We start from the raw sequence: 12,500 nt of genomic DNA, 5'->3' as shown, positions 1-12,500 counted from the left end.
AGAGCTGTGGATCTCAATCATGAAGGAACCCAGGTCCATAACCTGTGGGACTCTACTCATGACTGTTTATCAGTCTGAGATGGGGTCCACTGCTTTCACACTGTGGGTTTTATCTGTGAACCAGTTTGCAGGCCACCTACTGATGTAGGTATGGTTGCCTACCTCACTATGTTTGTGTATGTTTCCTGAGTGTGGGATAATAGCCAAGGATTATTTGGGCAGCCTATTTTGTTATCTATCCCATACTGTCACATAGTTATTGCACATGGCACAATGCTTATAGGGCTGCAGAGTGTCTAGAGATCCTTCTAGAGTGAATGGCAACAGTGGGCCTTGTAATGTGGACATTGAGACATGTACTGGGTGGACAACAGCACAAAGTTGCAAAAGCCACCCCTCAATGGTATGGTTCTCACACAAACACAGCAACCCACCCACAGAGAGGATACTCTTCAAACACACACACATGCACACATGCACACACACACACACACACACACACACACACACACACACACACACACACACACACACACACACACACACACACACACACACACACACACACACTTGCCTGGACTGAGATTATAACCCCTACCTATTTATTCCTACTGCAGTATTATGCATTTATCGCAGATGCCATAGAGCTTATAGGGTGACAGCTGTGCAAAGGTACTTCTAAGGTGAGGAACATCACCAGCCATTGTAAAGTATGTCAATGGGTGATGTACTGGGTGAGGGAGGCCACAAAATACTTTAAACTACACATATACATACTTACACACACACATTTGCCAGAACTGGGATTAGAACTCCTACCTATCTAGTTATTTCTACCACAGTGTTAGGCAGTCACATGCAGCACAGGGCTTATGGGGCTAAGGCCTAACAGAAGAAATTTCTAAAGTGACTGCTATATGCAGGGAAAGGGGATGCGTACTGAGTTTGAATGGACCCAAAAGCTTTTAGTTGTAAACACACACACTTTTACATTTGTCAGGACTGAGATTAGATCTCCTACCTCACCATCTATTTCTACTATAGTGTTATGCAGTTATTGCATGCACCACAGAGCTTACTGGACTGAGGTTTGATGGAAGGCACTTCAAAGGTGAATGATATCTGCAGGACTGCTAAAGTAGGGAAAGGGGAAGTGTACTAGGTTTGAATGGATCCAAAAGCGTTTACCTGTAAACACACATGCACTTTTACATTTGCCAGGACAAAGATTAGAGCTCCTACCTAACTAGTCATTTCTACTATACTGTTATGCAGTTATTGCACATGCCACAGAGCTTACAGTGCTGAAGACTGATGGAAGGCACTTCTAAAGTGACTGATATCGGCAGGACTGCTAAAGTAGGGAAAGGGGACGTGTACTGAGTTTGAATGGATCCAAATGCTTTTAGTTGTAAACGCACACAAATACACACACACACACACACACACACACACACACACACACACACACACACACACACACACACACACACACACACACACACACACACACACACGTGGGACTCCATTCCAGGAATTGTTGTATTGCAGTCCTATTTGTTTTGTGCTACAGCCATAACTCTCAACCTGTTGGTGTAAGATATCTGGAGATAGCCTATCAAAATGGGAGGACAATGGGCCCAACAGTGATTGTGACAATTTTTCTCAGTAATGTATGGGTTGCTAGGGTTACAGGGCTTGTTTTAGCAGACATCTGACATATATGCCATTTGACACTGCCGTGTATTGTTTTAGTACCTCGTGACATCCCTCCTCAGACCACACAGTGACTTACCAGGGGAATACAGGATGGGTGAGGCACACACTAGGTTTATGGGACAAATTCTATGCTTTCTTGCACAATCCAGCCTATTGAGAGGTGTGCCTACAAGCAATTGACTGCTGGCACTGTGGAAATGGTCCAGCACCTTGGTAATATATTACAATGGTGGAATTTCTGTGCATTTATGTTCTGGACTGGTCTGATTTCCAGTCCACAGTTGGGTAATATAAGTCAGACAGGATCAGGGTGACAGGCAGACGCCAGACAGATTTGTAGGCGATAAGATATGTGGGGGGGGGTGTCCTGTGTCAGATATGTTTGCAAATAGCTACCAGTACATTGTATTGGGTTCTCCTCAATGGTTGACTGCACTTGGAGGGTCCTGTGTGTGTCAGACTGTTTGACCAGCCTGGAGGTATGTGTTTGCCACACATATATGTATAGCCCACCTCATTTTGCTTGGATGGCCACATGTTGGGGTCAGGATGTTGCATAGGATGAATGATCAGGGAAGGGTGTGCTACTCCCCATGGCTGTGCCCCCAGGGTTCTGCGGTTACAGACATGTCACCATCTTCCAGGATTAGGATTGCCCTCATTGAGTGCATTCCCATGTTTAAACTCCTAGCCCTGCCTGTCGACTGTACAGAGTATCACAGAATGTCCACATCCATGACTTGTATATCTTGTTGGTTACCCAATCAAGTGCGGTTTTCAAGCAAAAGTGTTTTGCAAGTCACTCGGCGTTGAAGTCAGATATTATTGACAGTTGACATTGTAATTTCAGACTCCGTACCAATCAGACATTCCATGCTAATCTAATACAAATAATTCCATCACCTTTATAACATTATTAGAGCAGTATTTCACAGATGTCCTCATCTTTGGACCTTCATCACCCCATTATTCATGGCTTTGTCCAGATTTCTGGCTCCCTGAGGCTGGCAGCTTTGCTTATAGCAGTTATCAGCATGGCCTTACTTTGCATTTTGTGGACTGTGGTATGTTGGTGGTATGGACCCCTTGACACTCCCTAACAAGGCACTGTGGGTGAGGCATAGGCATTTTCCAGAGGCCTGTAGGCCAGGTGTGACAGATGTAGGCCATCTGTAGCAAGGCAGTGCATTCTGATGATCATATGTTCGCAGGCTACCGGCAGTAGACGACCCTCAGATGGCACCAGTAAGTTGACTGTGGGTGTTACTGACAATTGCTTTCTGTTACTATTGTGCCATCACTCAAAGGGACAGTTGGATACTGCTTAAGGCTAGAAACATGGTACTGCATTTCTATGGGACTATGGAGGGTGACACATTTGTACACGTTACACATCTGCACAGACTGTGCTGATACTTGCTTAACATTTTGGTCCCATTTAGCATAGTGGCGTGCCCAATCTTTTAGACTACAAGCATAACTGTATCAACCACAGGTCAGATTGTTCTGGCATAGACATTTTTAGTTTCAGACTTCTCACCTTTCAAAGCCATACTGCCACTGCCAGTCCTGCCTGTCATATTACTGTGTAAAAGTCTGTGGGTGGGGATTTCATGGATGTCACCATGTGGGGCCTCTGCCAGGCATTTCTGTATGGTTTTTGACAGCTGATTTGCTGGATGAGGCTGGTGATGGGTATGGGACCCCCACTTTGACATCCATGCATGTGACCTATGACCCTCACAGTTATTTGACTCACCACATATACTTTACTGGTATTTGTCAACTAGGGTGGTACTGCATGGTGTGGGTAGGGCAGTACTTGGGATACACTTTTTGCTCTCCCACAGAGCTGTCAGTTGTCTGCTGATATCCCAGTTAACCACCCAATTCCCTTGCATGCTTGATCAATACCACAGATATGCTATCAGAAAATTCCACATTTATTTTGTTAGTGAGACTGGCTTACCTTGTGCCTGTGGCTGTTGTGCGGATGGTGCTTGAGGGCTGACTATGTTGGATGCATGCAATACACTGCCTATACATGGTAAGTTATAGGTGGTGTGATGTTTGGCATCCATTTTACTGCATGTGCGAGTCAGAGAGAGAGAGAGAGATCAGTCCCTGGGACCCTACAGTGTCAGTGTATGTGCTATGCATTGCCTCTTTGCCAAAGCCAGGACATACTGGGCACATCTCCTCCTGCCTACAGGGACAGGCTCAGGATGTTCCTTCTCCAAGTCACTCTGTGCCTGTGGATGCCTTGGCAATGGAGGGGGGCTGTGTGGCCCTTCCACATTTTGTTCTTGCTGCAGCTGTTTCCACAGGATCATATCGTGTAACATGGCACATACTATGAACATGTGTGCACATGTGGCTGGAGAGTACTGAAAGACTCCACCGAATATGTCAAGACAGAGGAAATGTGACTTGAGCATCCCAAACACATGCTCTATAATTATCCTGGTTTGTGTGTGTTCCTCATTATGGCATTCTTGTGTGGGTGTGTGTGCATTTCCGATGGGTGTTATCAGCCATGGCTCTAGTGCGTAGCCAGCATCCCCCATCAGCTGGCCATATACGATGTCCCCACTGGCAAACGCCCGGTACAGCTGTGACGAATGCCAGATGTGGGAGTCGTGATACCTTCCAGGGCTGCTAGCACACGCGTTCATGATAATGCCCTGGGCATTGTACATGACCTGGCAGTAGATGGAGTGGAAGCCCTTGTGGGTTATGTAGACTCTACTCTGTTCACCAGGTGGTGCTTTGATGTGGATGTGCGTGCAGTCTATGGCACCCAGTACCTCTGGGTAGTCTGCTACATGGTGGAATAGATGCATATTGTTGGCCTTCTCCTCATGGGTGCTGGGGAAGTAAATATGCTCATTGGCATGTGTTCGCATGGCATCCAGGAACTGGGGGAGTATCCTGGATGTAGATGCCTGTGAGACCCCCATGATATCCCCAGTTGATCTTTGAAAAGTACCTGTAGCTAGTATTCTTAAGGGTACACATAGGATGCATTACCTTCAGTTTGTTCTGTCTCTGAGGCAATGCCGGCACAGCTCAACAAGTTGCTGAGGTATGTCCCTGTCCACCCAGTATCGTGCTACTATTGCCAGATCATGTAGGCCCTGGTAGGTTACCCTGGGTCTGAACACTTTTCTCCTCCTCCTCAGTCTTTGTTGGTTGTCAGAATTTTCCTCTTCACCCACTTCAGCCTCTAGCACATACTTATAGATCAGAGCAACAGCAGCCCCTAACATGTTTTGATAGATTTGTCAGTTTAAAATTCTGCCGAATGTGTACACCAGTGGTGTAGATTTTGTGGGAAAAAACAGACTGAAAGGTGTCTGCTTAGTTTATACTAGTGTACTGGGCTGCTGCCTGTGTAATTGCCTGATCGTGATACATTCCACCAGCTAGCTATACTTGTTCTCCTTGACTGCCTTCCTTCTGCAGTTTTCCCTTCCCATTTCCTCCCCATTTAAGCCCTGATGTGAGCTGCACATTCCCGGTGCTCAAATGTGAACAGTTCTGCTATCCCCTGGGTTTTTTTTAATTTATTTATTTATTTTTGTTTTAGGCCTGGTGTGCACTGTGCACACCTTTTTAGCTAAAGTAAACATTTTTATGCAGAACTGGCCCTTCCTAGACATGAACACAGTCTGCATTTCATAGAATAAGGAAATACAGCCTCAGACATCCCCCCGTCTTAGCTGTGCTTAGCTAAGGGCAAACACAGGCCACTGAGCTCCAATGTGCTTACAGCAATCATGACACACCCCCTTTTCATGTTGGCTGCTCCTCCTGTCTACACCATGGTGTTGGAGCACCTACACGGTTATGTGCAGTCTGACACTTAGAAGAAATTTGTGATTCAAGATAAATCCCCTCATTTGCATACACCACTGCCTTACTCCAGAGTTACGACACTTACACTGAGCCTTTCTCCTGAGCAACCACTATTCCCTGGTATTGTTTTCATTCTGCATGCCATTGACTTTAATGTACTCACATTCTCCCCCTAAGTCTTGAATATTCTCCACCCTTTAGTTGGCTTGTCTCCACAAGTCTTGTTGTAAGATGTATTCATTTCCTAGATGTCTTCCTCACAGGTAAGGGAAAGGGACAATGCCAACATGGAGTACTGAATTATAGGAGTGTGTTGCCATGACATTGGCTATTGGAATAACTACACAGTTGCTCTGCATGCAATTAGCAACTGGGGAACACCTACAAAAGACAAGCTGCCATCTATTCAAAACACCTCTGTCATAGACAGTTAATTACTTCAAAGCTGATACAGTTTGAAGAACTAAAAAAGACTTATCTTTGAAAAATCCAGAAAACAAAAGGTACACGAAACAAGAAAGCATGTAATTGAATTCAGCAGGTGGTCTGTAATAATGGAAAATAGGTTTTTGAAAGAATATGTTTCTTAACAAGACTTGCTGTACTGATGTACTGCTGAACGTCACTGATGGTCATAGCATGTGGCTGTGTCTGTAGTGATATAGATCATAGCTCAGGCCCCTGACTTGCCCCAGGAAAGGACAGCTGACATTTAGCAACTACTGGAGTGTCTGTCAAACACCACTGACGGTGCCACTGCTAGGCTAGCTACTGGAATGTTGTACATATCCATATGTTACCTGTGCATATAACTATGAAATACATTTTGTCTTGTAACTATAACACAACTATACAGAGCATGCGCAGAGTAAAGTACTGTTGCAAAAGTGTGTGTGTGTTGAAATATATGTGATATAGTGAGTTCATACCATTTAACTGTACAGTCTTATAAGCATGTGTGCCTGATATCTGTAGTCACTTACACATAGACTTGTGTTGTGTTAGGCAAACCATTGTCAAGTCTGTTAACAATGACACCGTAACATAATAGCCTAGATATGAATGTGGGACATCCTCCAGGTAAACACTGTGATAGCAAAGCCTACTGTGCAATCAACGTATTTATCCATGTATGTAAATAAGTTGTGCATGTTTTGCTTTTGTGTAATATCAGTTTCAGTGCATACAACAGACATAAATGTTTACAGGTACTGGTTTTTGCATTGCCATGACAATGATATGGGTAGTAGAATATGCATGAGTATCAGGTTGTAATCGGAGAAGTGTGCAACTGTGTTATTACTGTCTGTCCATGCCTACCACAAACAGCTATCTGAACACCTACATACAGTGGATATCAAGAGTGTACACACCCATGTTGAAATGCCAGGTTTGTTTACTATACAAAAGTGAGACCACAGAAAATGTTGTCAAAATGTTTCCCACCTTGAATGTGACCCATAACCTGTACAATTCTATTGACAAACAAACAAATATGTTAGGGGAGAAAATATAAATACATGTGCATACACATAAACCACTACTTGGTTGATGCACCGCTTGCAGTAATCACAGCATTCTCTTTTTGGTTACACACATGCCATCGATTAACAAGACTTTGATTAACCCCAAATAATGTTCAACTGTCCTAATAGGATATATTAGACATTTACCCAGTTGCCTGCTACAGCAAAAGACATGTATGGTAGAGAGCTTACAAAGCATTGAAGGGAACACATTGTGGAAAGGTATCAGTCAGGAGAAGAGTCAAAAAGTGTCCTCAACATTGGATATACCATGGAATACAGTGCAGACAGTCATCAGACAGTGGAGAAGATATGGGACAACAGTGACACTGCAAACACATGGACGTCCATCCAAAATGGATGACATGACAAGATGACAATTGGCCATGGAGGCTGACAGGGGACCGACAACAACACTGAATGAGCCGCAGGAATGTCTGGCAAGTACTGGGTGTGCACCACAAGTGACAACAATCTTCTGTCTTCCCCATATGTCTGCCCTATGGGGTAGGGTTGCTAGATGGAAGTCTTTTCCTACACAAAAAAAGTCCAGAGCTGTACATACATTGCCAAAGAATACATCAAGTCTCCAAAAAGCATGTTAGACAATGTGTCATGGTCTGATGACACCAAGGTTGAACTTTTGGCCCACAATTCCAAGAAGTATGTTTGGCCCAACACAACACTTTGCATCACCAGAAGCACACCACCCCCTGGTGAAGCATGGTGGTGGCAGTATCATGCTGTGGGCTTGCTTTACAAAAGCTGGAACTGGGCCTCTACTCAAGTAGGAGGGAATTATGAACAGTTGCAAATACCAGCCGATTTTGTCCTCAAACTGTCAGTCATCTACTAGAAAGGTGAAGATGAAGAGGGATTTGTGTCTGTCAACATGACTATGACCCCAAGCATACATCCAAATTGACAAAAGAATGGCTTCACCAGATGGAAGTTACAGTTTGCAAATATGCCCACCAGACCTAAATCCAATAGAAACTCTGTGTATTGCCCTGAATACGGCTGTGCACAAGATATGCCCTCAAGTAATTAACATATTTGTAGTGCTGTTGCAAGGAAGACTGGGCAGCTATTACCAAGTAAAGATGTGCCATGATGATAGACTCCGATCTAAGATGACTGAATGCTGTCATTATCTCAACAGATGCTTCTAAAAAGTATCTGTTTAAGGGTGTGCACACACATGCAATCAGCTTATTGTCCTGATTTCAATTTGCATAGGTTTTCCCACAACAGACTGTTATGTTTTCATTGGCATTGTACAGGCTATAGGTCACAATACAGGTGGGAATTTTGTTGAAATGAGTTATTATGGTGTCAAGTTACAATAGCACAAAGACCAGACATTGTAACAGAGGTATGTACACTTATATATCCACTATAATTGTATGGAATCAGCAATACCTGACCTATAAAAGCCACTTCCACCAAGGTAGACTAATCCCCTTTGGTCTACAGCAGCAATACGCAAACCAGATAATAGGTTCCTATATTGCTGCACAGGGTCACATAGGGGCAGACAACAACTTGGAAGCATGTCCACCTCTATCTGAACAAGCATGTAAGGTCACAGGTGACTCCATATAAGGCTAACTGTGAGTACAAATGACACATATCCACATTGCCAAGGCCAGTCACAAGGGTGTCTCCACATATGCTGTCAGTCCCGGAGGCAACAATACAATTCACCATATACTGGTGTTAAATCACACCTCATACACACATGCCATGGCTATAGGCAACCTGCATCAAACAGGTTAGGTATGAACATCACCCCCTTGTCCCCCCATTTCTATAGGGAGATATGAACATCAACTGCACCCCTCCACTCATCAGTGGTGAGAAGGTACATATTGCCTACTGAAAGGCAAGAACAACAAGTCTCTATCGGTCCTGATAACATCCCTGTCTGCATCTTATATGAATGCGGGCAGGAGCTCACAGTTCCATCACACAGCATATTCAAATACAGCCTCAGCAACATCCACACTCTATCCACATGGAAGATGGCCACTGTCATCCCTCTACACAGAAATGACTGGTGAACAGAGGTTTATGCAATTAACTGTCCATCATTGGGGGGAAAATGACACATCAGGGCCAGGAGTGCAATGCAAGCTAATATTGTGCTGATAGATTACAAGGGTATGGTGATGTGCAATTTCTATCCATACTGTTGACAACTGTATAGAGTGCTATGATGTGTTTCACTGTTTGTGTATTCCAGGGAGGATGCATCATGTGAGGAATCCACCCTACAGTTCAGCAGAAACCTCTGAGATTGTTGAGTTTATAATACAGCACTACAATACAATGTTTGGCTGTAGTTAGGAACATCTGTGGGAGAGGACTGCCCTCAGGAATGACCTAGCCCACAGGGTAAACGATGTTGGCCTGCACAAAACAATGTATGAGCATGTCCGGCATCAAGCTACTGACTTGCTACGTATTGCCTGACAAAGGGCTGCTGCCATAGCCAGGGAAGCAACAGCCACAGGTGGGGACCCACTCATGCAGGCCCCACTGACAGCACAAGTACAGCTCCTCACAAAGCTTGGGGCATCCACCCCAAGAACACAAGATCTCCATAAATCCAGCATCGTGGATGTGGGTGACCCCAACACAATGGACGAGGAGTGTGCAGGTAAGGCCCTATTGCACATTACTAGAGTACTTTAGCATACATAACTTGTATCAGTAGAGTATCTACATGCATATGTTAGATAAGATAGTAGTTGTGGATGGGGTTTGGTAAAGCACATAAGTGCACATCTATGGTGATTGGCAGCATATTTTGTACTATTGGGGGTTATATTGTTAATGTGCAGAAATGCTGCTTTCCCTTGTACCAAGGCCACATGTTGCCAGTACCTCTCTCTCACACCTATTTATCTTCCTGTGGTCTACTGTGACAGCAGCCTGTAGCTGATAAGTATGTAATTGTTTTGTTGTGCTTTGCCAATACACACCTAGACATATCGCTTGATATCCATGTTCACTTGTAGTGGTGTTAACTGCAGTGGATCACACTGGTCACCACGGGGGCCTGTCTGAGGGCAATGTAACATTCCTGCAGCATACCTCATAACCTGTCGGTGCAAGAAATTTGGCCACAGACCAACAAACTGGGGGGACAAATGGGCTACGGTAGGGACATGTATGAAACATTAATCCTATAAAGTGGATACCACAATATACATGCCCATGTCAAGATGCCAAGTGTTTCTGATATATACAATGAGAGACCACAGTATTACATTCCACACCTTTTCCAACCTGTCATGTGACCATAACATGAACAATTAACTTGGAAAACCAAACAATATGTTAGGCCACAAAATACAGGGTATACAAACCTTACAATATGATGGTTGCATATATGTGCACACCCTCCAAATAACATATTGTGGGAGCAACTTGTGGTGTACTGACAGCATTCACTCTGCTTCTGTACACACCTGCCATTAGGTACAGCAAATGAAATGTATTTCATTAATTGGTGACATCAGTCCTCATATCATCCCAGTTATGTGCCACACAAACACATTGAGGTTGTGAGGAACAGAGCAAACATAATTGCCAGACATCTACACATTCAGCAATGATTTGTACAGTTGTGAGGTGTGGCCTACAGTAGATCCCTAATGCTATACAGGTGCACCACAATAATGTGTACATGGGTGCAGTGTGTGCTACGGGAAGGGACATCACCTGCTAACAAGATTCATGCATCACAGAGATGTAGATTGTTAGTAACAAGGTTTAAGAAAGGCTGAATTGCATGATGTTGAGGGCCATATGTCATGCATGTCAACTGTTGGGTAATGTGAGGTCTATGTAATATCTTTGTGCCATCTCACGTGTAACTGTCTGTGTGCATATCTGTGTGTGTGTGTGTGTGTGTGTGTGTGCGTGTGTGTGCGTGTGTGTGCGTGTGTGTGCGTGTGTGTGTGTGTGTGTGTGTGTGTGTGTGTGTGTGTGTGTGTGTGTGTGTGTGTGTGTGTGTATATGTGTAAGTAAACCATACTGTACAGGTATTAAATTAGATATATTGTCTTCCCCTCACAGGTGGCGATGGGAGTCATGGTCCCTCCTATGTGGAAACTGATGTTAGTGTCTCTGCAGACTCTGACAATGATGATAGGCATAGTGAGGCACAAGTGGTGTTGTCAGGGGCTGAATCTGTGCTATTGGTTGGCATCCCCTTTTTGTCCACCCCATCCTTGCACTCAGTCACAATGCCCACACATGCCCCATCATCAGTGGCCATAGATGAGAGACAGTTGGCGAGTGGTGGCATGGGACAGGAAAGTGTGTCTGTAGAGACCAGCCATAGCTGGATAACAGGCAAGGTCCCACACAAGTGGATGGAGAGGGTTACTCAGAGAAGGACTGCTGCCCGTCATGGCCCTGCTAGAAGTGCCACAGCAGGTGTCACCAGACACATATTTTGGACCATTATGGAGGCACAGGCACATATGGAATGTCACGCCAAACAGACTCTCAGGGTCCAGATGGCAAATCTTCTTGCTATGCGTGACAGCATCCGTGATTTTGCAGATGCCCACTGTTATTATGCTAAGGTTATGGATAGATGGTCGGGTGAGATGGTGGAACTCTTTGACCGTGGGATGTCTGTGTTGGAGCATGTGGTGCGAGTTGGCCATCGGCCACGTGGGCATAGGACAGCACCATGAACAACTGAAGGTCTACATGGCCATGTAACATCTCAAGCCCGCTCCCATAGTAGCAGTATCAGCATCACGAATGCAGGGGGGTGCTGTCCACACCACAACACAGCAGGCCATGGGCACGTGGTCCTGGCCATTCCCAACAGGGACATGGATCCAGCAGACATCAGTCAGCATCAGGGAGTACTACTCCATGTGGCCTTCGGCCTGGTGGTACCAGTGGAACCCCTAGCAGGTCAAATTCCCATGTCCGTGGCTGGACACAGTGAACTGTACACCCTGCCATGTATGGTCTGCAGCTGTCCAACATACACCTGTATAGGGCAGCAACATTGCAGAACTGTGTACATCCATATACCCACACAAATATCACCATCACAGCTAGGGCACATCCATACTTACAAACACCACCTCTGCAAGGCCCATGTTATACACAGACCCCAACCCACACACATGTTGTCAACCAATTGGTTCAGCCTAGGCCTCTGGCAAACCCCCATTACACCCTGTGCATATGATGACACCTGTGCCACATCCTGTCATCCATACCATCGATGCAGGGACATGATAACATGGTTCTGATGCACAGGATGAATTTAGTACAGTTTAGCAATGTAATGCTGTGTAAAGTGTTGTCAGCCAGCATGTTTAATGGTTACACGTCAAAGTGTGTAGCTGTCCAGCCATG

The sequence above is a fragment of the Protopterus annectens genome, chromosome 3.part1 (genome assembly GCF_019279795.1).
Source record: "Protopterus annectens isolate FY-2018-M chromosome 3.part1, PAN1.0, whole genome shotgun sequence".
Taxonomy (NCBI): Eukaryota; Metazoa; Chordata; order Ceratodontiformes; family Protopteridae; genus Protopterus; species Protopterus annectens.
This window is presented reverse-complemented; position numbering follows the sequence as displayed.